Source organism: Scyliorhinus canicula, chromosome 17 (genome assembly GCF_902713615.1).
Source record: "Scyliorhinus canicula chromosome 17, sScyCan1.1, whole genome shotgun sequence".
Lineage (NCBI taxonomy): Eukaryota > Metazoa > Chordata > Chondrichthyes > Carcharhiniformes > Scyliorhinidae > Scyliorhinus > Scyliorhinus canicula.
In genome coordinates, this window is record NC_052162.1 from 111,621,393 (window position 1) to 111,646,612 (window position 25,220).

At 48.5% G+C, this 25,220-nt stretch overlaps 1 protein-coding gene and 1 pseudogene across 2 annotated transcripts in view; one reads left to right on the plus strand and one right to left on the minus strand.

Moving 5' to 3' along the window:
* Positions 1-25,220, plus strand: part of LOC119952144 — a 108,677-nt pseudogene that overhangs the window by 60,069 nt on the left and 23,388 nt on the right.
* LOC119952148 (zinc finger protein 420-like) overlaps positions 1-25,220 on the minus strand; it is a 147,498-nt gene that overhangs the window by 36,457 nt on the left and 85,821 nt on the right. The gene's annotated exons all lie outside the window — the stretch shown is intronic.

Here is a 25,220-nt window from a genome sequence, read left to right on the forward strand (position 1 = left end):
GCGGTCTGGTGCCTTGATCTGTCGTCGAGAGCGCCGCAGTGCTGGTGGCGACTCCGACGGCGGCTTGGTCTTCGGTGACTCCGGGAGCGTGTCGAAAACCTCTTCATCCCCGGGTGGGAGCAAGGGGAGGACAGAATGTCCTGGAGTGGGGTCTGCGGTGGGGTCCACCGGGGGGAGGGTGGCGCCGGGTTGGGTAGGGGTGTGTGGGGAACCAGCTGGTGCCAGATCCCTGAGGCTGGCAGAAGTGCGGTTTACACACTGCGCAGACCTGGCAGTCTCTGGTGATCGCCCTGACTTCCCCGATGGAGTAGGGCAGGTTGCAGGCCTTGATGAAATGGTAAAAATGTGTGACCCCTGGGTGACAGAGGCTGTCGTGCAGGGTCCAAAGTCGGTCCACTTGTGCGCTGGCACATGTACCTCGGGATAGGGCATCGGGGGGCTCGTTGAGCTTACCGGGGCGATACAAAATCTCGAAGTTGTAGGTGGACAGCTCGATCCTCCACCTCAAGACAAAGAAAAAGGCCGACTTCAGAACGATTCCCTCTGTGCAGCTTGGGGGAGGGAAAAGGGTCATGAAGACGGAGAAGATAAATGGGAATTTGGGGAATTCTATTCGGGATTATACAAGTCTGAGCAATCTGGTGATGTGTTGGTGGGTGTGGAACATTTTCTTCCCTGAAGCACCCGGAGGCCTCAGAAAGCCAGTGTGAGGCTCTTAATTCTCCCCTTTCTAGGGCAGCGTGTCAAAGGCCATGAAGGAGCTGCAGCCGGGTAAAGCCCCGGGACCGGATGGCTGTGGGTGTGAGTTTTATCAGGAGTTTGAGGATTTGTTGTTGGACCCGTTGGTGGGTCTGTATTGTCACTCTTTTGACTCGGGGATGCTGCCACCTACTCTCCGTGAGGCTAATATCTCTTTGATTCTGAAGGCGGACAAGGACCCAGAGGAGTGGGTCCCTCATTGCCCAATCTCTCTTTTGAATAATGACCTGAAACTGCGATCTTATGTGTTGGCGATAAGGCTGGAGGACATCCTTCCGACAATCGTGCAGGAGGACCAGACTGGGTTTATACGGGAAGATTTTCCAGTAACAATGTTGGAAGGTTGCTGAATGTGATTCAGGCTTTTCAGAAATATCCATTGGATGGGCTGCTGATCTCCTTCGATGCAGAGAAAGCTTTTGCTCGAGTTGAGTGGAATTATCTGGTGTATCCGCTGCGAGGTTTCGGGTTGGGTGAGGATTATATTGAGTGGATTCAATTGTTATATCACAGACCGGCAGCGGCGGTGATCACCAATGGTTTAAGGGTGTCGATGTTTGAGCTTCAGAGAGGGACTAGACAGGGCTGCCCTCTGTCCCCCTGGCTGTTTGCGTTGGCCACTGAGCCCTTGCCGGAGGATATCAGATCGGATCCTCTGATATCGGGACTGGGGGGTGGGGTGAGGCAGCACAAGGTCACCCTGTGTGCAGATGACGGGCTGCTGTCTGTATCGAACCCCAGTGTTTCAGTCCCGGCCAATATTGGAGTAGTGGATAGATTTAGCGGCTTCTTTGGTTACAAGATCAATTTTTCTGAGTCAGAGGCCTTGCCAGTGAACAGTTGTGGGATAAGCACTGCCCCCCCGGGTCGGTTCCCCTTCAGATGCTCGCCCCTTGGGATTTAAATATCTGGGAATGTCAATGGCCCCCCTCTTTCAGACAGCTATATGGGGCCAACTTTCCACAGCTGACGGTGACTATTAGGTGGGACCTTGCCCGGTGGTCGGCTCTTCTGATTTCATGGCGAGGGAGGATCATTGAATCATAGGACATACTGTGCAGAAGGAGGCTATTCGGCCTCTCGGGTCTGCACCGGCCCTTGGAAAGAGCACCCTACCTAAGCCCACACCTATGTTCTATCCCCGTAACCCAGTAACCTCTCCTAACCTTTTTGGACACAAAGGGCAATTTAGCATGGCCAATCTACCTAAACCGGAGCACCCGGAGGAAACCCACGCAGACACAGGGAGAATGTGCAGACTCCGCACAGACAGTGACCCAGCGGGGAATCGAACCTGGGACCCTGGAGCTGTGAAGATAGGGACTCCCCGCTAGGGAGAGTGGGAGTGTGTTCCATCTCTGCAAGTCCTTTTTGACTTCCTCTGTCAGACCCCGTCCAGCCATGAGCGATTTAGATCCCCAGGTAGTGGAATTTGTGTTGGGCCTGTTTATATGGCAGTCTCACCAGTGCTGCCCGTTCCCCTTGCAGGTTTGCTTTTGCTCATGTTGAGTTTGCAGCCCGAGAAGGCACCAAACTCTTTCAGGAGCTTTTCAGGATTCCTTCAGTGCTTCTTTGTGGGTCTGAGATGTAGAGGAGCATTGAGCGAGACTCTGTGCTCTCTGCCTCACCTTTGGATCCCCGTCCAGTTCTTTGCTGTTCTCAGAGCGATCGCTAGTGGTTCGATCGCTATGGGGACAGTGGGCATCCCTGCCTGGTGCCCCGTGCAGCTGGAAGTACCGGGAGCTGGTGTTGTTTGTCCGTTCGCTCGCCATGGGAGCGTTGTGCAGCAGCTTCAACCAGGAAGTGACCCCTGATCCGAGCCTGAACCATTCCTGTACCTCTATGAGGTACTGCCACTTGACTCTGTCGAAGGCCTTTTCTGCGTCCAGGGAGAAAAGCTCAGGTTTTCTATCCCTGGATGGGGTCATTATCATGTTCAACAGGCGCCTGATCTTCGATGTTAGCTGTCTACCTTTGACAAAGCCAGTTTGATCCCCTGCGACCACCTCTGGAACTCAGTGCTCCAGCCTTTGGCTGGGATCTTGGCTACTATTTTGGCGTCTATGTTTAGTAGTGAGATGGGTCTGCACGACCTGCATTCCGTTGGGTCTTTGTCTTTCTCGGCTATTAGCGAGATTGAGGCCTGTGCTAGCGTGGGTGGCAGCGTGCCCCTTGCTAGCGAGTCTGTGAACATCTCCCGCAGGTGCGGGGCCAGCGCTGTCGCAAATTGTTTGTAGAAGTCCGCCGGGAACCCGCCTGCTTGAAGCTAATACTCTCCATGATCTCTCCCAGTGCTAGTGCTGCTTCCGAGCCCTGTTTTCATTCCTCCCCACAACTGTCAAGTCCAGTCCATCGAGGAGCCGTTTCATCCCCGAGTCCCCTGGTGGGGGCTCTGAGGTATACAGCCCTCGGTAAAAGGCCTCAAAAGGTTTCGTTGACCTTTTCTGGGTCTGTTTCTAATGTGCCTCTGTTGTCTCTAATTTGCGCGATCTCTCTAGTGGCTGCCTGCTTTCTCAGCTGGTGTGCCAGCAGGCGGCTGGCTTTGTCTCCATGTTCGGATCGGGTCCCCCGTGTCTGGCGGAGTTTGTGCACTGTTTTCCTCTCCGCAAGAAGCTCTATGGTCGGAGCCTCGGAGTATTTACGGTCTACCTACAGTATGGAGTCAACCAACTGCTGCCTAGCCTCTCTCTCCTTCCTGTCTCTTCAGTAACATCCCCTCTAATCACGGCCTTTAGCGTCTCCCAGAACGTTGAGGGAGAGACCTCCCCGTTTTGGTTGTTTGTCGTATACTCAGCTATGGCCTGTGATATCCTCTCACTGAAAGTCATGTTGACCATTAGGGCAGCGTTCACTCTCCACGTGGAGCGTTGGGCACTGCCCGTCTCCAACCTCACATCCATATAATGTGGAGTGTGGTCGGAAATTACGATTGCGGAGTATTCCGTTTTGACCAGCCCTGGAAGCAACGATTTCCCCACCACAACGAAGTCGATCCTGGAGTATACGTTGTGCACTGGGGGAGAAGAAGGAGAACTCTTCCTCCCCTGGGTAGGTGAACCTCCAAGTGTCCACTACCTCCATCTGCTCAATCAAACGGCTAAGATCCCTCCCACCCGGCTTACTCACTCTTTCAACTTCTCCCATCGGGCAGTAGATACAGAAGTCTGAGAACACGCACGAACAGACTCAAAAACAGCTTCTTCCCCGCTGTTACCAGACTCCTAAATGACCCTCTTATGGACTGACTTCATTAACACTACACCCTGTATGCTTCATCTGATGCCAGTGCTTATGTCGTCACATTGTATATGTTGCCCTATTATGTATTTTCTTTTATTCCCTTTTCTTCCCATGTACTGAATGATCTGTTGAGCTGCTCGCAGAAAAATACTTTTCACTGTACCTCGGTACATGTGACAATAAACAAATCCAATTCAATCCAATCATAGTACGTCTAGTCTTAGACACCGGTTTGATCATACTATACCCCCCAAGATGTCTGGTAGTCGAGGGTGACTATAAATATTGTCTACGGACCTGTGTCAAGGTCCAATCCTATAAGTCAAATGTGTTCAGCGAACTGGAGAGGATCTTTGATAGAACCTTCGAGTCTAACCCTGTATTCCTGATCCTGGATCGCCAAGTTGGGAGATTCTAATTGAAAAAAGGCAATATAATATCCTGACCGTTACTGCTCGTAAAAATATCCTCTGCTCCTGGATTAGCGGCAATTTCCCCTCAATCCAAAACTGGCTTCGGCAGATTATGGAATGCATCAGATGGAATTTTTAACATCTGTACTCCATTCTAAGTCTGATGTATGCTGTGAAGTATGAACCCGTTGTCTCAAAACACCGGCTCCAATTTGGCTGACTTACTCCTCCTGGGCTTTCCATGGACAAATTCAATTGAACTTATTCATTTTAATTTGACTGTGTTGTTAGTCTGTTTTCCAATACTTTGGGGTCTGCACCCTGCACCCTCCTGTTTTTATGTAATCTTACCCTCTTTCCCCTCTCACCTTGTTAACATGTACACTAGTTGTTCAGTTGATCCGACGTTTCATCTCGATGCCCTGATCCCTCAAATATCCTGTTCCAAATTAATTCTGCAATGTGTTGTTGTATTTATGCGGCAATATCTCTTGTTCCGCTCTGTAACCATTTTCTTTTTTTTTTTTTTTTTTAATTTTTTATTGGAATTTTTTGCAGAAAATATAACAAAAAGTATAGCAAAAAGCAGTAATATGCAACTAACAGCCCCATAACACCCACAATTCCCCCCATACCGTAACATCACATGTATCACATTCCCCCACCCCCCCCCCAAACAAGAGAACTTAACCATAAATTAAAATTAGATAAATCAAATTTAAATAAATAAGCTAACATAATCAACGCCCCCCCCCCCCCCCACCCCCCCGGGTTGCTGCTGCTACTGTCCCAGTACCCTATCGTTGAGCCAGAAAGTCGAGGAAAGGTTGCCACCGTTTAAAGAACCCTTGCACCGATCCTCTCAGGGCGAATTTAACCTTCTCAATCTTAATGAAGCCCGCCATGTCATTGATCCAGGTCTCCACGCTTGGGGGCCTCGCGTCCTTCCACTGTAGCAAAATCCTTCGCCGGGCTACTAGGGACGCAAAGGCCAGCACACCGGCCTCTTTCGCCTCCTGCACTCCCGGCTCTACCCCAACCCCAAAGATCGCGAGTCCCCATCCTGGCTTGACCCTGGATCCCACCACCCTTGACACCGTCCTCGCCACCCCCTTCCAGAACTCCTCCAATGCCGGGCATGCCCAGAACATATGGGCATGGTTCGCTGGACTCCCCGAGCACCTGGCACACCTATCTTCACCCCCAAAGAACCTATTCATCCTCGTCCCAGTCATGTGGGCCCTATGCAGCACCTTGAATTGGATGAGGCTAAGCCGCGCACACGAGGAGGAAGAATTTACCCTCTCCAGGGCATCAGCCCATGTCCCGTCTTCGATCTGTTCCCCCAGTTCCCCCTCCCACTTCGTTTTCAGCTCCTCTACTGACGCCTCTTCCTTCTCCTGCATAAGCTTGTAGATATCGGATATCTTCCCCTCCCCGACCCAGACCCCCGAGAGCACCCTGTCACTCACCCCCTTCGCGGGGAGCGCAGGGAATCCCTCCACCTGCCGTCTAGCAAATGCCTTTACCTGCAGATATCTAAACATGTTTCCCGGCGGGAGCCCAAATTTCTCTTCCAACTCCCCCAGGCTCGCAAACCTTCCGTCGATAAACAGGTCCTTCAGCTGTCTAATGCCCGCTCTATACCATCCCCGAAATCCCCCATCCATGTTCCCCGGGACGAACCTATGGTTCCCCCTCTGTAACCATTTTCCTACAGTTTTTCTGTTACTCTGTTGCAGCCATTGTCAAAAAATTACATGAAAAACACTAGTGAAAATATATTTGACAAAAATCTGTCCAACTCATCCGTGAATATATTCAATGACCTCCCCCCCCCTGGTCCCTGCCGAAGAGAATTGCAGAGACTGAGGGGTGGATTCTCCAATCCTGTGGCTAAGGTGTGGTGCTAGCAGACAGGCAGCGTAAAGCTCCCGGCTTTACCTGCGGATAAGGCAGGAGAATGGCCGGGTCCGTGGCCGCACATGCACACGGTGGTGGTCTGTGGCGGCCGGGCTGTGCAACATGGCACCACCTGCGTGCGAACCCGGCCTGCCAAAAAACTGCCGCCCTGTGACCAGCCTCGCCACCCTCCACCAGTCTCCCCAGCCCCTGGCGAAGCCCCAGTGCCAGCGGAACGGCTCACTCCCCCCCCCCCCCAACTGTGGCGGTGCTAAACTCAGTCCGCAGCCGCCACACGAGGTCCCTGAATAGTGTGCGCCCACAGTGGCGGACTGGCCAGGGTGTCAGCTTGCCCGATGGCAAGTGGGCCCCTGATGAAGTGGGCCCCCTATATCAAATAAAAATGCAATAAAGAAACAAACACAGACAACTGTTTTAGTCATAAAAAGGAATAAGAAAAAAAAGAGAACAGGACACAAATAAGCAGTGCATGAAAAGGAACGAAGCAGGGGAGGGAGTGGAAGGATGTGGAATAGGGGGGCCCGGGTCGGGCATAATTAAGGAAATTCCATGTTTTCAGCAAGAGTGTGTGAATTTAAAGATAAAATTACAATTCGTGATTTGAGATGGTCAGCAACTTCAAAGGATATCAAGCAGTAGTCTTGGTTCAGCCGGTACATCGGTCCGGGGCCCGGAGAGCCGTGAATCTCTGCAGGGCCCTTAAAAATTATAATTAATTAGATAAATAAATCTCCAACTTCTTTCCTGAGATTTGTATTCTAACATAATAAAATATAATTGTTTTTAAAAAGAACAATACCAAATAAAAATGCAATAAAGAAACAAACAAATAATCACTCAGTGTATGAAGGAACAAAGCAGTGTTAAACGGATGTGAAAAGGAGTGGAGGGGGGGGGGGGGGGCTGGTTCACCTGGGTCGTACATAGTTGGAAATCCACGTTTTCAGCAAGAGTGTGTGAATTTAAAGATAAAGTTACAGTTCGTGATTTGAGATGGTCGGCAACTTAAAAGGATATCAAGCAGTACATAGGGTCGTGAGGTTACCGAAAAGGAGAAGCGGTACCTTTGACCGTGAATCATGAGGTCAAAGATATTGAAGTGATAAGCCATGATCGGTAAACTCAAAGGGTTGCAACTTGTAACACTGCACTAGTATCAAACCGGACATGTTAACTTTGGTCGTGGGACCATTCTTAATGTCTTACTATAGTCGGACCAAACTTCTAAGTTTCAACAGTTGTCTCAGTTGCTTGCTGGTTTGAACACTGGACAGTGGATTGTCTCCTCTTCTGAAGCTGCATAGGCCACAGTAGTATTGACTAATGAACATAGCCTATTGAAATGTAAGTAAGTTATTTTATATTTTTTATCAAGTAGGGGTTTATCTGGCGTTCCTTTAAGTTATTCTTGCAATCATCAATATTCATTTTTCCCAATGTGGGCTATTTTTAATTAAGTTTTTATTTCAGGAATATTACCCCTACCAGCATGGAAAAGAAAAAGGATAAATCTGGGTCACTAAAACGCAAAGAACAATTTTTTCAATTTGCTCCAGAATATAGCAACTTTTGTGAAAGCATCATACAAGAGAATGGCTATATGGATAGAAGTTGTTGGAAAACATCGAGGACAAGAAAAAATGAAACGATTAAAGCTAATTGGTGAGACCAGATTGTCAGGAAAATCCAATGCAGCAACAACTATATTTGGACGTTTTGATGATGCCGCTGCCAGTACTTTCGTAAATCTATTGACATGCTTATCGATACAAGATTCAGAAAAGTTTGATGCAAAAAAACATGAAGCAAATGTTTTACTTCAAAGTCTTCTAAAGTTTGAAACCATATTGACAGCATTTACTTACTTGTATATATTTGAAACTACAACCCCGTTATCAAGTTATCTACAGACAAGTGGTTTAGATATGTTTACTGCATGGAGTTTGGTAGATTCAGCTACAACAAAGTTGAAGGAACAGACAAGAACATTTGATAACATTCACAGCAAGGCTTTGGAATTTGTAAATAAATGTAATGACAGGATTTCACAGATGAATATGGATGAAAATCAAACATTGGAAATTGATGCGTTGGAAACAGCATTGCCAGTTAAGAGGCAGAGGAAGAAGAAAAGAATGGCAGATGAGCTTATTGATGATGAAAGAAATTCCTCAGATTCTCTAGCTGATTTTCGAGTAAATGTGTTTAACCTAATAATGGATCGCATTGTCCAGTCACTAGAATCACGCTTTGTACAACACAAACAGTTGTATAAAGATTTATCCTGCTTGGACCCAGCAAAGTTTAAAACTATTGCAGAGAAGGGCCTTGAAGATGAAGCATTGGAAGGTATTATTAAGCTGTTTCCACAAATCAGCAAAGATCAAGTAATATTGGAATTATTTTCTTTTGCTTCAAACTTTGATGTATTAAAGCTATTGCTTAATGATGGTGAGAATATGGATTCCAGTTGCAACAATTGTAAAATTTGCAGCACTTGCCCATCGTGTGTACTAAAAATTCTGGCTTCTAACAGACTTCATGACAAGGCATATGATAACCTTTATGAATTTTATAAAGTCATCTGCACACTATCAGTTACTCAAGTCCAATATGAGAGGACATTTTCAAAGCTAAAGTTCAAAAAGACAAGGTTAAGAAATTCGCTGTCTGAGGAGAATATGGAATCATACATGTTGCTATCCATTGAAAAGGAATTGTTAGATGACTTGGATGCAGAAGCAATTATTGGCAGATTCGCACAATCATCTAGTGAACACAAACGATTGCTCTTAATATAGTGGACTGCATGCAATGCTCTATTGTGCTTTTGAACTATCTGTTAATGTGTAAATTGTGCAGTAAACTATTAAAAAATATCAACCAATTACTTAAAATTTTAAAAAATAAATAAAAAATTCAATTATAACATTCTGTATACATTTTGTATCTACTGCCAGTAATATGTACAGTACATGTACACTGTAATTACTAAGAAATACACATTGTTTCCACAAAAATTTTAATTGTACCCGTTTTTCCATATGTATTTTTTGAAAATGTTATTTATTCGTTATGAAAATTAAATGATAGCATTGTAGTTGTGGGTGGGCCCCCTTTGTCTCCTGGCAACCAATATTTTTAGACCCAGTCCGCCACTGTGCGCACACATGTCCCACGCCGTCGGGGACTCGGTCCAGAGAAGTGGAACATCGGGGGAGGGCCTCAGGTGACGTCTGTCATAATACACACCAGTATATGATGGTGCAGACACACACACTGATTGACACACAGCAAGACCAATCAACACACACAACACCGCAGCCAATCACCAGTTAGAGCACACTCACTATAAAGACAGAGGGCATCAGTTTTCCCGCTCATTCGGAATGCAGCCTCTGAGAAGAACAAAGACCAAAGAAAATTACAGCACAGGAACAGGCCCTTCGGCCCTCCCAGCCTGCGCCGATCCAGATCCTTTATCTAAACCTGTCTCCTATTTTCCAAGGTCTACTTCCCTCTGTTGCCGCCCGTTCATATACCTGTCTAGATGCCTCTTAAATGATGCTATCGTGCCCGCCTCTACCACCTCCGCTGGTAAAGCATTCCAGGCACCCACCACCCTCTGCGTAAAAAACTTTCCACGCACATCTCCCTTAAACTTTCCCCCTCTCACCTTGAAATCGTGACCCCTTGTAACTGACACCCCCACTCTTGGAAAAAGCTTGTTGCTATCCACCCTGTCCATACCTCTTATAATTTTGTATACCTCAATCAGGTCCCCCCTCAACCTCCGTCTTTCCAATGAAAACAATCCTAATCGACTCAACCTTTCTTCATAGCTAGCACCCTCGATAAAAGAACAAAGAAAATTACAGCACAGGAACAGGCCCTTCGGCCCTCCCAGCCTGCGCCGATCCAGATCCTTTATCTAAACCTGTCTCCTATTTTCCAAGGTCTACTTCACTTTGTTGCCGCCCGTTCAAGGACAGAGCTCACAGCTTACAGCACAGATCTTCACCATGTGCTGAGTTCATCGACTGGTTAGGATAGGCATACGTCTTTAGTTTAATCTAACATAGTGTTGACCCACAGTGAAAGTATGTTCAATAGTTTCTAGTTTAATAAAATAGTGTTGTACTATTTCAAGTGTTGGTAGCCTGTATGTATTACTGCTGAGGTAAACGCAGTCTCCACGGATCCAGAGTACCCAACACATCAACGTCCTGAGGCTGTCCATACGGTGTGCGGCGTACTCCCCGAGTATGCCTTTTTTGAGGGGGCGGAGCATCGCAAACCCGGCACTGCCTCCGATTCCGGTGTAAACATGGATTTTCCGGCCGATCGGCGAATACGATTTCACTGTCGCCGATTGGAGAATCCCGCCCAGACAACTCGCTGAAGGAAGAGATGACTGGAAATATATGACGTAGCTGCAGCACAATATTACACAACTGGAAATAATAATAAATACACTTTATTACAGAACCATCAATATATCTAATCTGCACCATATAACACTGAACATATCTCTGACATTAATTTACTGTCCCCTTAAATGTCAGCCATGTCCTGGGGAAAGCAGCCCTTTAATTGTGAACATTGGGAAAGAGACCATCCTTTTAGCCAGACAAATAAATGTGTCAAGCTGAGGGAGCAAAGGATGTCAATGTCTTTAAGAGAGAGAGAGTGTCCTGGGCCAAGCTTTGCAGAGTCTGCACCCTCCCTGGATTCACTTTCTTTCCCTTCAGTTGCTGCAAGTGACCAATTGAAGGTGAGAATGAGAAAAGAAATGGAAAGGGGGAGAAAAGAAAGTGTTTTACTGCCAGATGTTGGAGACAGGAGTAGGTTTCAGTCTGTGTGAAGCTCAATCTTCAGTCACACCAAGTCCGCGCTCTGATTGGATGGAGGAGAATAGTCCTTCCGATTCTTTCGGTTTCCCATTGGTCAGCACCTCAGCAGGAAGGTCAGGGGGCGGGCTCTTCCCCGCACATGCGCAGCTGCCACACTCCCTTGGACATGCGCAGTCCCGGGGCCGGGAGGAGGGGGGAGATCACTGAGCGGCCTCTCGCTCTGGCTGGAGCCGTCAGCCGGTTGCCTGGAAACCTTGTCTCCGGGAGGGTTTGGGCGAACAGGTGCTTTTGGGTCCGCGCGCCGGGCCTGCGCTCTGGAACACGGTGACGTCACCGCGGAGCAAAGTGATTCCTATTGGCTGATCCAGGCAGACTTCCACTGTGATGTCACAATACGGAAGTTGTCTGCAACATTCTGGCTTTCAGCTGAAGGGAAAGGAAGTGAATCCAGGGAGGGTGCAGACTCCGGAAAGCTTGGCCCAGGCTCTCTCTCTCTCTTAAAGACATTGACATCCTTTGCTCCCTCAGCTTGACACATTTATTTGTCTGAGAAATTGTGAGAAAGTCACTCGATGCATTTGGGACCTGAATATCATCGGCCTTTGAATCCAGAAAGAGAAATGTTTGCCCGATCTGTTGGCTTGAGATGATTTTAAACATCATTGTGACTGGAAAAGCACTGATACAACTCCCCCCCCCCCCCCCCCATCCCAAGTGAGAGTGTTCCAAAGCACTGACAGTGGAAAGAGCTTTAACCAGGTACACAGGCTGAAAAAACATTACACCATTCACAGCGGGGAGAGATTGCACTCTGTGTGCACAAGACTTCAACTGATGGTCTGAACCGGAGAGACACGAGGAGACCCAAAGCATGGAGAAACCGTGGAAATGTGGGGACTGTGGGAAGGGATACAGAGCTCCGTCTGTGCTGGAGATTCATCGACGCAGTCACACTGGGGAGAGGCCATACACCTGCTCTGTGTGTGGGAACGGATTCACTCAGTTATCTAACCTGCAGTCACACCAGCGAGTTCACACTGGGGAGAGACCGTTCACCTGCTCTCAGTGTGGAAAGGGATTCACTCGGTTCGACAAGCTGCAGACACACCAGCGAGTTCACACTGGGGAGAAGCCGTTCACCTGCTCTTAGTGTGGGAAAGGATTCAGTGATTCATCCACCCTGCAGATACACCAGCGAATTCACACTGGGGAGAGACCATTCACCTGCTCTGTGTGTGGGAAGGGATTCACTCAATTATCCAACTTGCAGGCACACCAGCGAGTTCACACTGGGGAGAGACCGTTCACCTGCTCTCAGTGTGGGAAGGGATTCACTCGGTTCGACAAGCTGCAGACACACCAGCGAGTTCACACTGGGGAGAAGCCGTTCACCTGCTCTCAGTGTGGGAAAGGATTCAGTGATTCATCCACCCTGCAGATACACCAGCGAATTCACACTGGGGAGAGACCATTCACCTGCTCTGTGTGTGGGAAGGGATTCACTCAATTATCTCACCTGCAGGGCCACCAGCGGGTTCACACTGGGGAGAGGCCGTTCACCTGCTCTCAGTGTGGGAAGGGATTCAGACATTCATCCACCCTGCAGAGACATCAGCGGGTTCACACTGGGGAGAGGCCGTTCACCTGCTCTCAGTGTGGGAAGGGATTCGCTCGGTTCGACAAGCTGCAGGCACACCAGCGAGTTCACACTGGGGAGAGACCGTTCACCTGCTCTCAGTGTGGGAAGGGATTCACTCGGTTCGACAAGCTGCAGACACACCAGCGAGTTCACACTGGGGAGAAGCCGTTCACCTGCTCTCAGTGTGGGAAAGGATTCAGTGATTCATCCACCCTGCAGAGACACCAGCGAATTCACACTGGGGAGAGACCATTCACCTGCTCTGTGTGTGGGAAGGGATTCACTCAATTATCTCACCTGCAGAGCCACCAGCGGGTTCACACTGGGGAGAGGCCGTTCACCTGCTCTCAGTGTGGGAAGGGATTCAGACATTCATCCACCCTGCAGAGACATCAGCGGGTTCACACTGGGGAGAGGCCGTTCACCTGCTCTCAGTGTGAGAAGGGATTCAATGATCCATCCACCCTGCGGAGACACCAGCGAGTTCACAATGAGGAGAAGCCATTCACCTGATCTCAGTGTGGGAAGGGATTCACTGAGTTATCCAGCCTGAAGTCACACCAGCGAATTCACACTGGGGAGAAGCTATTCATTTACCCTGATTGGGGGAGGCATTCAGTGATCCATTCCACCTGTGGAAATACCAGCGGGTTCGTACTGAGGAGAGGTGATGCATCTTTTCTCAATGTGAGAACTGATTTTGTGTTTCATCACAACAAGGTCACAAGTGATTGCAGGAGTTTGGATTCTGAATTCTGCCTCCGTGTACCTGAACAGGTGCCAGAATGTGTCCACTGGGGACTTTTCACAGTAACTTCATTGCGGTGTTAATGTTGCGGTGTTAACCTAGTTGTGACAATAAAGATTTTTATTATTGTTTCTGCTCACAATTCCATCCAGGACTCTCTTTCGTTCATTCTGTCAGTTGGTCAATAGGGAGGGTCGGAGGGTTTCTTTCTGCTGGATTGTCCAGTCTCACAACTTTGCCTCCAGTGAGCTAATGCTCATTGAGCCTCGTTGCAAATACTTGTTTTCAAATTTCACAAGGATCTCAGAGTGAAAGTGTGTTTGGAAGTTAAAAGACATTTAGTTTCTGTTTGGAACACCCCAATGCATGCCACATTGTCAATATTACACAACTGGAAATAATAATAAATACACTTTATTACAGAACCATCAATATATCTAATCTGCACCATATAACACTGAACATATCTCTGACATTAATTTACTGTCCCCTTAAATGTCAGCCATCTCCTGGGGAAAGCAGCCCTTTAATTGTGAACATTGGGAAAGAGACCATCCTTTTAGCCAGACAAATAAATGTGTCAAGCTGAGGGAGCAAAGGATGTCAATGTCTTTAACAGAGAGAGAGTGTCCTGGGCCAAGCTTTGCAGAGTCTGCACCCTCCCTGGATTCACTTTCTTTCCCTTCAGTTGCTGCAAGTGACCAATTGAAGGTGAGAATGAGAAAAGAAATGGAAAGGGGGAGAAAAGAAAGTGTTTTACTGCCAGATGTTGGAGACAGGAGTAGGTTTCAGTCTGTGTGAAGCTCAATCTTCAGTCACACCAAGTCCGCGCTCTGATTGGATGGAGGAGAATAGTCCTTCCGATTCTTTCGGTTTCCCATTGGTCAGCACCTCAGCAGGAAGGTCAGGGGGCGGGCTCTTCCCCGCACATGCGCAGCTGCCACACTCCCTTGGACATGCGCAGTCCCGGGGCCGGGAGGAGGGGGGAGATCACCGAGCGGCCTCTCGCTCTGGCCGGAGCCGTCAGCCGGTTGCCTGGAAACCTTGTCTCCGGGAGGGTTTGGGCGAACAGGTGGGGCGGAGCTTTTGGGTCCGCGCGCCGGGCCTGCGCTCTGGAACACGGTGACGTCACCGCGGAGCAAAGTGATTCCTATTGGCTGATCCAGGCAGACTTCCACTGTGATGTCACAATGCGGAAGTTGTCTGCAACATTCTGGCTTTCAGCTGAAGGGAAAGGAAGTGAATCCAGGGAGGGTGCAGACTCCGGAAAGCTTGGCCCAGGCTCTCTCTCTCTCTCTTAAAGACATTGACATCCTTTGCTCCCTCAGCTTGACACATTTATTTGTCTGAGAAATTGTGAGAAAGTCACTCGATGCATTTGGGACCTGAATATCATCGGCCTTTGAATCCAGAAAGAGAAATGTTTGCCCGATCTGTTGGCTTGAGATGATTTTAAACATCATTGTGACTGGAAAAGCACTGATACAACCCCCCCCCCCCCCCCCCCCCCATCCCAAGTGAGAGTGTTCCAAAGCACTGACAGTGGAAAGAGCTTTAACCAGGTACACAGGCTGAAAAAACATCACACCATTCACAGCGGGGAGAGATTGCACTCTGTGTGCACAAGACTTCAACTGATGGTCTGACCCGGAGAGACACGAGGAGACCCAAAGCATGGAGAAACCGTGGAAATGTGGGGACTGTGGGAAGGGATACAGAGCTCCGTCTGTGCTGGAGATTCATCGACGCAGTCACACTGGGGAGAGGCCATACACCTGCTCTGTGTGTGGGAAGGGATTCACTTGGTTACACCACCTGCAGACACACCAGCGAGTTCACACCGGGGAGAAGCCATTCATCTGCTCTGTGTGTGGGAACGGATTCACTCAGTTATCTAACCTGCAGTCACACCAGCGAGTTCACATCAGAGAGAGGTTGTTCACCTGCTCTGTGTGTGGGAAGAGATTCAGTGATTCATCCACCCTGCAGGTACACAAGCGAGTTCACACTGGGGAGAAGTCGTTCATCTGCTCTCAGTGTCGGAAGAGATTCAGTGATTCATCCACCCTGCAGGTACACAAGCGAGTTCACACTGGGGAGAAGCCGTTCATCTGCTCTCAGTGTGGGAAGCGATTCAGTGATTCATCCACCCTGCAGAAACACGAGCGAATTCACACCGGGGAGAAGCCGTTCATCTGCTCTGTGTGTGGGAAGGGATTCACTCAGTTATCCAACTTGCAGGCACACCAGCGAGTTCACACTGGGGAGAGACCGTTCACCTGCTCTCAGTGTGGGAAGGGATTCACTCGGTTCGACAAGCTGCAGACACACCAGCGAGTTCACACTGGGGAGAAGCCGTTCACCTGCTCTCAGTGTGGGAAAGGATTCAGTGATTCATCCACCCTGCAGAGACACCAGCGAATTCACACTGGGGAGAGACCATTCACCTGCTCTGTGTGTGGGAAGGGATTCACTCAATTATCTCACCTGCAGAGCCACCAGCGGGTTCACACTGGGGAGAGGCCGTTCACCTGCTCTCAGTGTGGGAAGGGATTCAGACATTCATCCACCCTGCAGAGACATCAGCGGGTTCACACTGGGGAGAGGCCGTTCACCTGCTCTCAGTGTGAGAAGGGATTCAATGATCCATCCACCCTGCGGAGACACCAGCGAGTTCACAATGAGGAGAAGCCATTCACCTGATCTCAGTGTGGGAAGGGATTCACTGAGTTATCCAGCCTGAAGTCACACCAGCGAATTCACACTGGGGAGAAGCTATTCATTTACCCTGATTGGGGGAGGCATTCAGTGATCCATTCCACCTGTGGAAATACCAGCGGGTTCGTACTGAGGAGAGGTGATGCATCTTTTCTCAATGTGAGAACTGATTTTGTGTTTCATCACAACAAGGTCACAAGTGATTGCAGGAGTTTGGATTCTGAATTCTGCCTCCGTGTACCTGAACAGGTGCCAGAATGTGTCCACTGGGGACTTTTCACAGTAACTTCATTGCGGTGTTAATGTTGCGGTGTTAACCTAGTTGTGACAATAAAGATTTTTATTATTGTTTCTGCTCACAATTCCATCCAGGACTCTCTTTCGTTCATTCTGTCAGTTGGTCAATAGGGAGGGTCGGAGGGTTTCTTTCTGCTGGATTGTCCAGTCTCACAAGCCTCCAGTGAGCTAATGCTCATTGAGCCTCGTTGCAAATACTTGTTTTCAAATTTCACAAGGATCTCAGAGTGAAAGTGTGTTTGGAAGTTAAAAGACATTTAGTTTCTGTTTGGAACACCCCAATGCATGCCACATTGTCATGAAGATGGGCTATGGTGGTTACATGGTTCCATTGTTTATCTGGGTGTTTCTCACAGAAGGAAACTGTCGAGGTATGAGGGGCAAAAGTTGTCTGTGGTAGATTGGGAACTTACAATAAAAGGTATGACGATAGACAGGCAATCACTAGCAGTTAAGAAATTGTTACACATTAACATAAAATATAGATTATTTTAAGGAACAAAAATCCAACAGGAAAAGTGATGAAACGGTGGCTATCAATTGTGATAATATGGACAAGGACCTGGATTTTAGGCATGATCAAATTGGACACTTTGGTGGCGAAGGTGGAGCTGATGAAGGACCACCAGAAGAGGCTGCAAGAGAAAGTGGAGGATTTGGAGAACAGGTCGCGCAGGCAGAACCTGAGGATTGTTGGCCTTCCGGAGGGCAGCGAGCGCTGATGAGGAAGCCGCTGAGGAATGAGCCGCCGAGGGCGATGGAAGTACGAATGCACCGGTTTCTGGACAAGGAACAGATCTTGAGGTGGGCCACACAGATGAGGAGCTACATATGGGAAGGGAGCGAGCTGCGTATTTAGCAGGTCTTGGGTGCGGAACTGGCTAAAAGAAGGGTGAGTTTCAACAAGGTGAAATCAGTCCTCTTTAAGAAGGGGGTGAAGTTCGACAAGCTGTACCCAGCGCATTTGTGGGTCACTTATGAGTGCAAGGAACTTTATTTCGGATCGCCAGATGAGGCGATGAACTTTGTTAAGGACAGGGGACTGGCAGGCGATGGAAGACATTGAACTTGGGGGCGAGTTGTTGTGTTCTTGATCTGCTGTTAAATTTAGAACATAGAACATACAGTGCAGAAGGAGGCCATTCGGCCCATCGAGTCTGCACCGACCCACTTAAGCCCTCACTTCCACCCTACCCCCATAACCCCACCTAACCTCTTTTTGGTCACTAAGGGCAATTTTATCATGGCCAATCCACCTAACCTGCGCGTCTTTGGACTGTGGGAGGAAACCGGAGCACCCAGAGGAAACCCACGCAGACACGGGGAGAAGGTGCAGACTCCGCATAGACAGTGACCCAGCCGGGAATCTGGTGCTGTGAAGACACAGTGCTGTCCACTTATGCTACCGTTCTTTTCTCTTTGGGTATTGTACGCATTGTTTTTCACTAAGTTTGGGGCCGTTGTTTCGTTTTGTTTGTGGGTTAGCTTTGTTCTTAATGGGGGGTGGTGTGTGGGTGGAATTTTCTTCTTTGTGTTTGTTGGGAATTGTGATGTTTTGCATATGTATGTTCGAGTGGTGGAGGGGGATCAGTGGGGGTTAGATGCCTGGCGCCATGGGCGGGGGCTACCAGGCTAGCTGGGCGGGCTAGCTCATGGAAGCGCAGTGGGGGGTGAGCAGATGATCAGGTTGTTGAGGGAGATTGGGATTTTTATTTTATTATTGGGGGAGGGGGGTATTAATCTGCTGACAGGGGAGGGACTGGCGCTTGGAGACAAATTGGAGGTCGATCACGGTGGGCGCCCAACGACGAGCCTGAGGAGGCGCGGGACATGGGCTGGAGGCTGGCCTAAGAAGGGTTATGGTTGATTGGGGGGGGGGCAGCCTCCCGACCAGCCTCCTGACCAGCCTGATCACATAAAACGTGAGAGGGTTGAATGGGCCGATCAAAAGGGCTCGTGTGTTCATGCATTTGAGGAGTTTGAAGGCGGTTGTGGCAATGCTACAGGAGACACACCTGAGGGTAGTGGATCAGACATCGCTGAGGAAGGGGTGGATTGGGCAGGTCTTTCATTCGGGGCAAGACTCTAAAAATAGGGGGGGTAGCGATCTTGATCAATAAGCAGGTGTCATTTGAGGTAGGGAGTATAGTGGTAGAATCGGGGGGGGGAGTATGTATGTCATGGTGAGTGGGACGTTGGAGGGGATGCGGGTGGTATTAGTGAATATTCACGCACCAAACCGGGATGACGCGGAGTTTATGAGGTGGGTATTAGGGAAGATTCCGGATCTGGACTCGCATAGGTTGATCATTTTGGGGGGGGGGGGGGGGACCTCAATACGGTCATTGATCCAAGATTGGATCGATCGAATTTAAAGACAGGGAAGGTGCCAGCCGCAGCGAAGGAACTAAAGGGGTTTATGGATCAGATGGGAGGGGTGGATCCGTGGAGGTTTGGATGGCCAAGAGCGAAGAGTTTTTTTTTCTCCCATGTACACAAAGTGTACTCCCGGATTGATCATTTTGTTTTGAACAGGGCTTTACTAGCGGGGGTGGTGGATATGTCGAGTATTCGGCGATTGTTGTGTCGGATCATGCCCCACACTAGGTGGATTTACGGATGAGCAAGGAGTAGGGTCTACGCCCGCAATGGAGTTTGGATGAAACGCTGAAGGCGGGGGTTAGAGGGGAGCTAATTTTGATACAATCTCATAAGGAGAAGGTGTAGCGGGCAGAGACGGATAGGCTGGTTAGGGAAATACTCCAGGTGGACAGAAGGTATTCTGAAGCCCCGGAGGCAGGGTTCTTGAAGGACCGGCAGAACCTGCAGATGGAGTTTGGTCTGTTATCCACAGGGAAGGCGGTGGGGCAGTTGAGGAAGATTAGGAGGGCAGTATATGAGTATGGGGAGAAGACCAGTAGGATGCTAGCACACCAGCTCAGGAAACGGGACACAGGAAGAGTGAAGGATAGAGGGGGTAACACGATTTTGGACCCAGCGGGGGTGAATGGGGTGTTCAAGGAATTTTATAGTCAGCATGAGTCGGAGCACCCAGCTGGGGTGGAGGGGATGAGGCAATTCTTGGAGGGTTTGGAGTTTCTGATGGTGGAGAAAGGGTTGGTGGAGGTTCTGGGAGCCACAATCGGGATTGTGGAAGTAGTAGAAGGATTGGAGCCAGATCGGCCGGATACTCAGTGGAATTTTATAAGAAGTTTTCTGGGGTGCTGGGTCTGCTGCTGGTGAGGGTATTTAATGAGGCCAGGGAGTGGGGTGTCCTTTCCCCCTCAATGTCACCGGCTTCGATCTCATTGATCCTGAAGCGGGAGAAAGACTCAGAACAATGCGGGTCATACAGACCAATCTCCCTACTAGGGGTTTGGGACCTGAATTGTAGCTCCAGTATACAGGAGGTTGAGAGTAGTGAGGTTATGAGTAAGGTTTCAAAGTTGCAGGAGTGTACCGGCAGGCAGGAAGGTGGTTTAAAGTGTGTCTACTTCAACGCCAGGAACATCTGGAATAAGGTGGGTGAACTTGCAGCATGGGTTGGTACCTGGGACTTCGATGTTGTGGCCATTTCGGAGACATGGATAGAGCAGGGACAGGAATATGGTTGTTGCAGGTTCTGGGGTTTAGATGTTTTAGTAAGCTCAGGGAAGGTGGTAAAAGAGGGGGAGGGGTGGCATTGTTAGTCAAGGACAGTATAACGGTGGCAGAAAGGACATTTGAGGACTCGTCTACTGAGGTAGTATGGGCTGAGGTTAGAAACAGGAAAGGAGAGGTCACCCTGTTGGGAGTTTTCTATAGGCCTCTGAAATGTTCCAGAGATGTAGAGGAAAGGATTGCAAAGATGATTCTGGATAGGAGTGAAAGTAACAGGATAGTTGTTATGGGGGACTTTAACTTTCCAAATATTGACTGGAAACGCTGTAGTTCGAGTCCTTCAGATGGGTCTGTTTTTGTCCAATGTGTTCAGGAGGGTTTCCTGACACAGTATGTAGATAAGCCAACAAGAGGTGAGGCCACATTGGATTTGGTACTGGGTAATGAACCAGGACAGGTGTTAGATTTAGAGGTAGGTGAGCACTTTGGTGATAGTGATCACAATTCGGTTACATTTACTTTAGTGATGGAAAGGGATAGGTATATACCGCAGGGCAAGAGTTATTGTTAGGGGAAAGGCAATTATGATGCGATGAGGCAGGACTTAGAATGCATAGGATGGGGAAGGAAACTGCAGGGTCTGGGCACAATTGAAATGTGGAGCTTGTTCAAGGAACAGCTACTGCGTGTCCTTGATAAGTATGTATCTGTCAGGCAGGGAGGAAGTGGTCGAGCGAGGGAACCGTGGTTTACTAAAGTAGTTGAATCATTTGTTAAGAGGAAGAAAGAGGCTTATGTAAAGATGAGACGTGAAGATTCAGTTAGGGCACTCGAGAGTTACAAGTTAGCTAGGAAGGACCTAAAGAGAGAGCTAAGAAGAGCCAGGAAGGGACATGAAAAGTCTTTGGCAGGTAGGATCAAGAATAACCCTAAAGCTTTCTATAGCTATGTCAGGAATAAAAGAATGACTAGGGTAAGAGTAGGGCCAGTCAAAGACAGTAGTGGAAAGTTGTGCGTGGAGTCCGAGGAGATAGGAGAGGTGCTAAATGAATATTTTTCGTCGGTATTCACACAGGAAAAAGACAATATTGTCGAGGAGAATACTGACCAATGGGAAGAAGCAAAGAACCGGAAGGACGTCCCCCAGCCAATCAGAGCGCGGGCTTTGTGTGAATCTAGATTGAGCTTCACACAGACTGAAACCTCCTCCTGTTTCCAACATCTGTGAGTAAAACACTTTATTTTCTCCCCCTTTCCATTTCTTTCCTCATTCTGACCTTCAATTGGTGACTTACAGCAACTGAAGGGAAAGGAAGTGAATGCAGGAAGGGTGCAGACTCTGCAAAACGTGGCCCAGGCCTCTCTCTCTCTTAAAGACATTGACATCCTTTGCTCCCTCAGCTTGACACATTTATTTGTCTGGCTAAAAGGATGGTCTATTTCCCAATGTTCACAATTAAAGGGCTGCTTTCCCCAGGAGATGGCTGACATTTAAGGGGATAGCAAATTTATAGTGTGTACATTAATGATCTAGATGTGAATATGATCAGTAAGTTCACTGATGACACAAAAATTGGTGGTTTGGTAAATAGTGATCTAGACGGCCTGGTTAGATGGGCAGAATAATGACAAATTGAATTTAGCCCCAAAAATGGTGATGCATTTTGGGAGGACTAACAAAGCATGGGAATACGCAATGAATGGTAGGATGCGAGGGAGTGCAGAGACTAGAATTGTGGTGTATGTGTCTGGGACTCTAATGACAGCAGGAAAGGTAAATGAGGTGGATAAGAAGACATATAGGATCCTTGTTTTCATTAGCCGAGGCACAGAACATAAAAGTCGGTCGGTTCTGATAGGTGTCGTCACCGTAGTCCCAGATGACCATAGGCGACATTGCCCTTTGAGGGGGAGAGCTGACTGGTGGTGATTTAACCAAACTCAGGCGAGGGGCAAGATTGAGAAGGCGGGTCTTCATGAATGTTCTCTGCAGGTACGGGTAGGTTATGATAGAGCTGTATAAAACACACATTAGGCCACAGCTGGAGTACTGTGTGCAGTTTTGGTCGCCACACTATAGGAAGGAAGTGATTGCCCTTGAGAAGGTGCAGAGGAGATTCACCAGCATGTTGCCTGGGCTGGAGCATTTCAGCTATGAAGATACCCTGGTGAGGCTGCAGTTGTTCTCTCTGGAGCAGAGAAGGCTGCAGGGGGATGGTTAAACGGATCCGCTATAGCCCCACTAAATCCCTAATTATGATATGCAGTGCTGTGTATCGTATCTTTTGAAAAGCTAATGGTGTATATAGAAATGGTGTACAAAGTACATATACTCACAGCCTGCATTAAGATTTTCAAGTGTCTGTTTTCAGGCCAAGAGGCAGTGATCCTTTATCTGTGGATCAGCATGAATCACTCCATCTGGAGAATTGGAAGGGTGTATATGAGGTACAGGAGCGTGAGGCTGGACGGAGAGTTTAAGAACACAGAACATAGAACATACAGTGCAGAAAGAGGCTATTCGGCCCATCGAGCCTGCACCGAATCACTTAAGCCCTCACTTCAACCCCATCCCTGTAACCCAATAACCCCTCCTCATCTTTTTTGGTCACTAAGGGCAATTTGTCATGTCCAATCCACCTAACCTGCACGTCTTTGGACTGTGGGAGGAAACCGGAGCACCCGGAGGAAACCCACGCAGACTCCGCACAGATAGTGACCTAGCCTGGGAACCTGGCGCTGTGAAGCCACAGTGCTATCCACTTGTGCTGCCCATAAAGTTTGTGGGATGGAGATTTGTAACTTTTGGGAAATGCTAGAAGGAAGATTGTTACACAGAAACTAGAATTGTCTGTTCTGAATTTCTATCCTGCACTGACAGTGATGTCTTTTGTAAACTCCATTTATAGGTTAACAGAAAACGTCGATTTACAGGCAGGGAACTGAGACCGAGGATCACAGCAAGATCTGAGTCACACAATTCATCAGGACCTGAATATCGTAAGCTGTTAAATGTAGGGGAAATTTTTTACCATTTTGTCTGCTTCATAGGATTTTAGACACCCCTGTAGCTGGAAAAGCACCTGGACATATTCCCAGAGTGAGAGTGCTTTAACCAGTTGCACAGCTTGAAAAAACATTACCCTTTGGATCGGGGAAAGGCTCTACACGTGTTCTGTGTGTGGACACTTCAGTTGATTGTTGAACACAGAGAGACACGAGATTTGCACCATGGGGAAACCATGGAAATGTGGGGAATGTGGGAAGAGATTCGTAACCCCATCAAAGCTGGAAATTCATTGCCGCAGTCACACTGGGGAGAAGCCGTTTACCTGCGCTGACTGTGGGAAGGGATTCACAAATTCATCCCACCTGCTGACACACCAGCGAGTTCACACTGGGGAGAGGCCGTTCACCTGCTCTCACTGTGAGAAGGGATTTAAACATTCATCCACCCTGCTGATACATCAGCGAGTTCACACCGGAGAGAGACCATTCACGTGCTCTGACTGTGGGAAGGGATTCACTCAATTATCCAACCTACTGACACATCAGCGAGTTCACACTGGGGAGAAGCCATTCACCTGCTCTCAGTGTGGGAAGGGATTCACTCAGTTATCTGATTTGCTGACTCACCAGCGAGTTCACACCGGGGAGAGACCGTTTACCTGCCCTCAGTGTGGGAAGGGATTCACTCAGTTGTCCAACCTGCTGACACACCAGCACATTCACACTGAGGAGAGACAATTCAGCTGCTCTCACTGCGCTAAAAGGTTTCGATGGTCATCCAACCTACTGAGACACAGGAGGGTTCACACTGGGGTGAGGCCATTCACCCGCCCTGAGAATGGGAAGGGATTCACTCCGTCATCCAAACTGCAGAGACATCAACATAGTCACACTGGAGAGAGGCCGTTCACCTGCTCTGATTGTGGGAAGGGATTCAGAGATTCATCCACTCTGCAGAAACACCAGCAAATTCACACAGGGGAGAAACCATTCACCTGCTCTGATTGTGGGAAGGGATTCAGAGATTCATCCACTCTGCAGAAACACCAGCGAATTCACACAGGGGAGAAACCATTCACCTGTTCTGATTGTGGAAAGCGATTCCAAGATTCATCCAACCTCGTGAGACACCAACGAATTCACTCTGGAGAGAGACCATTTATCTGCTCTGCCTGTGGGAAGGGGTTCACACAGTCATCCACCCTGCTCAGGCACCAGCGAGTTCACAAGTGATGACAGGGGTTGGATTCTGCTGTTTTTGCTGCTGTTAATCACATCCAGGACTGAACCACGTTCATTCTGACACTTGGTGAAGTGGGAGGGTCGGAGGGTTTCTTTCTGCTGGACTGGCCGGTCTCACAACGTTGCTTCCAGTGGGCTGATGCTCTTTGAGGCTGGGAGAGCACATTTCCACTGAAATGATCCACAAAATCTGATGAAGGACATTTATTTCATCCTGGATAGTAAATCGTATTTGTCCTACGACAGGTCGATGTAAAATAAATACATTTGTCTCTGTTCCATTGAATCTACAGCACAGGGCCAGGTCAGTCGGCTCAATTGGTCTCTGTCAGTATTGATGCTCCACATGAGCCTCCACCCACCCCTCTTCATCTCCCCCCATCAGCATCTCCTTCTATTCCTTTCTCCCTCATGTCTGTATCTAGCTTCCCCTTCAATGTATTCATGCTGTTCACCTCAACCACTCGCTGTGGGAGTGAGTTCCACATTCTCACCACTCGCTGGGTAAAGAGGTTTCTCATCAAATCCCTTTTTAAAAATTTGTTCATGGGATGTGGGCGTTGCAGACTGGGCCAGCATTCATCCCCAATTTATCTATTTATTTATTTCATTTTTGTTTTCATAAATTTAGAGTACCCAATTCATTTTTCCAGTTAAGGGGCAATTCAGCGTGACCAATCCACCTACTCTGCACATCTTTGGGTTGTGGGGGTGAAACCCACGCAAACACGGGGAGAATGTGCAAACTCCACTCGGGCAGTGACCCAGAGCCGGGATCG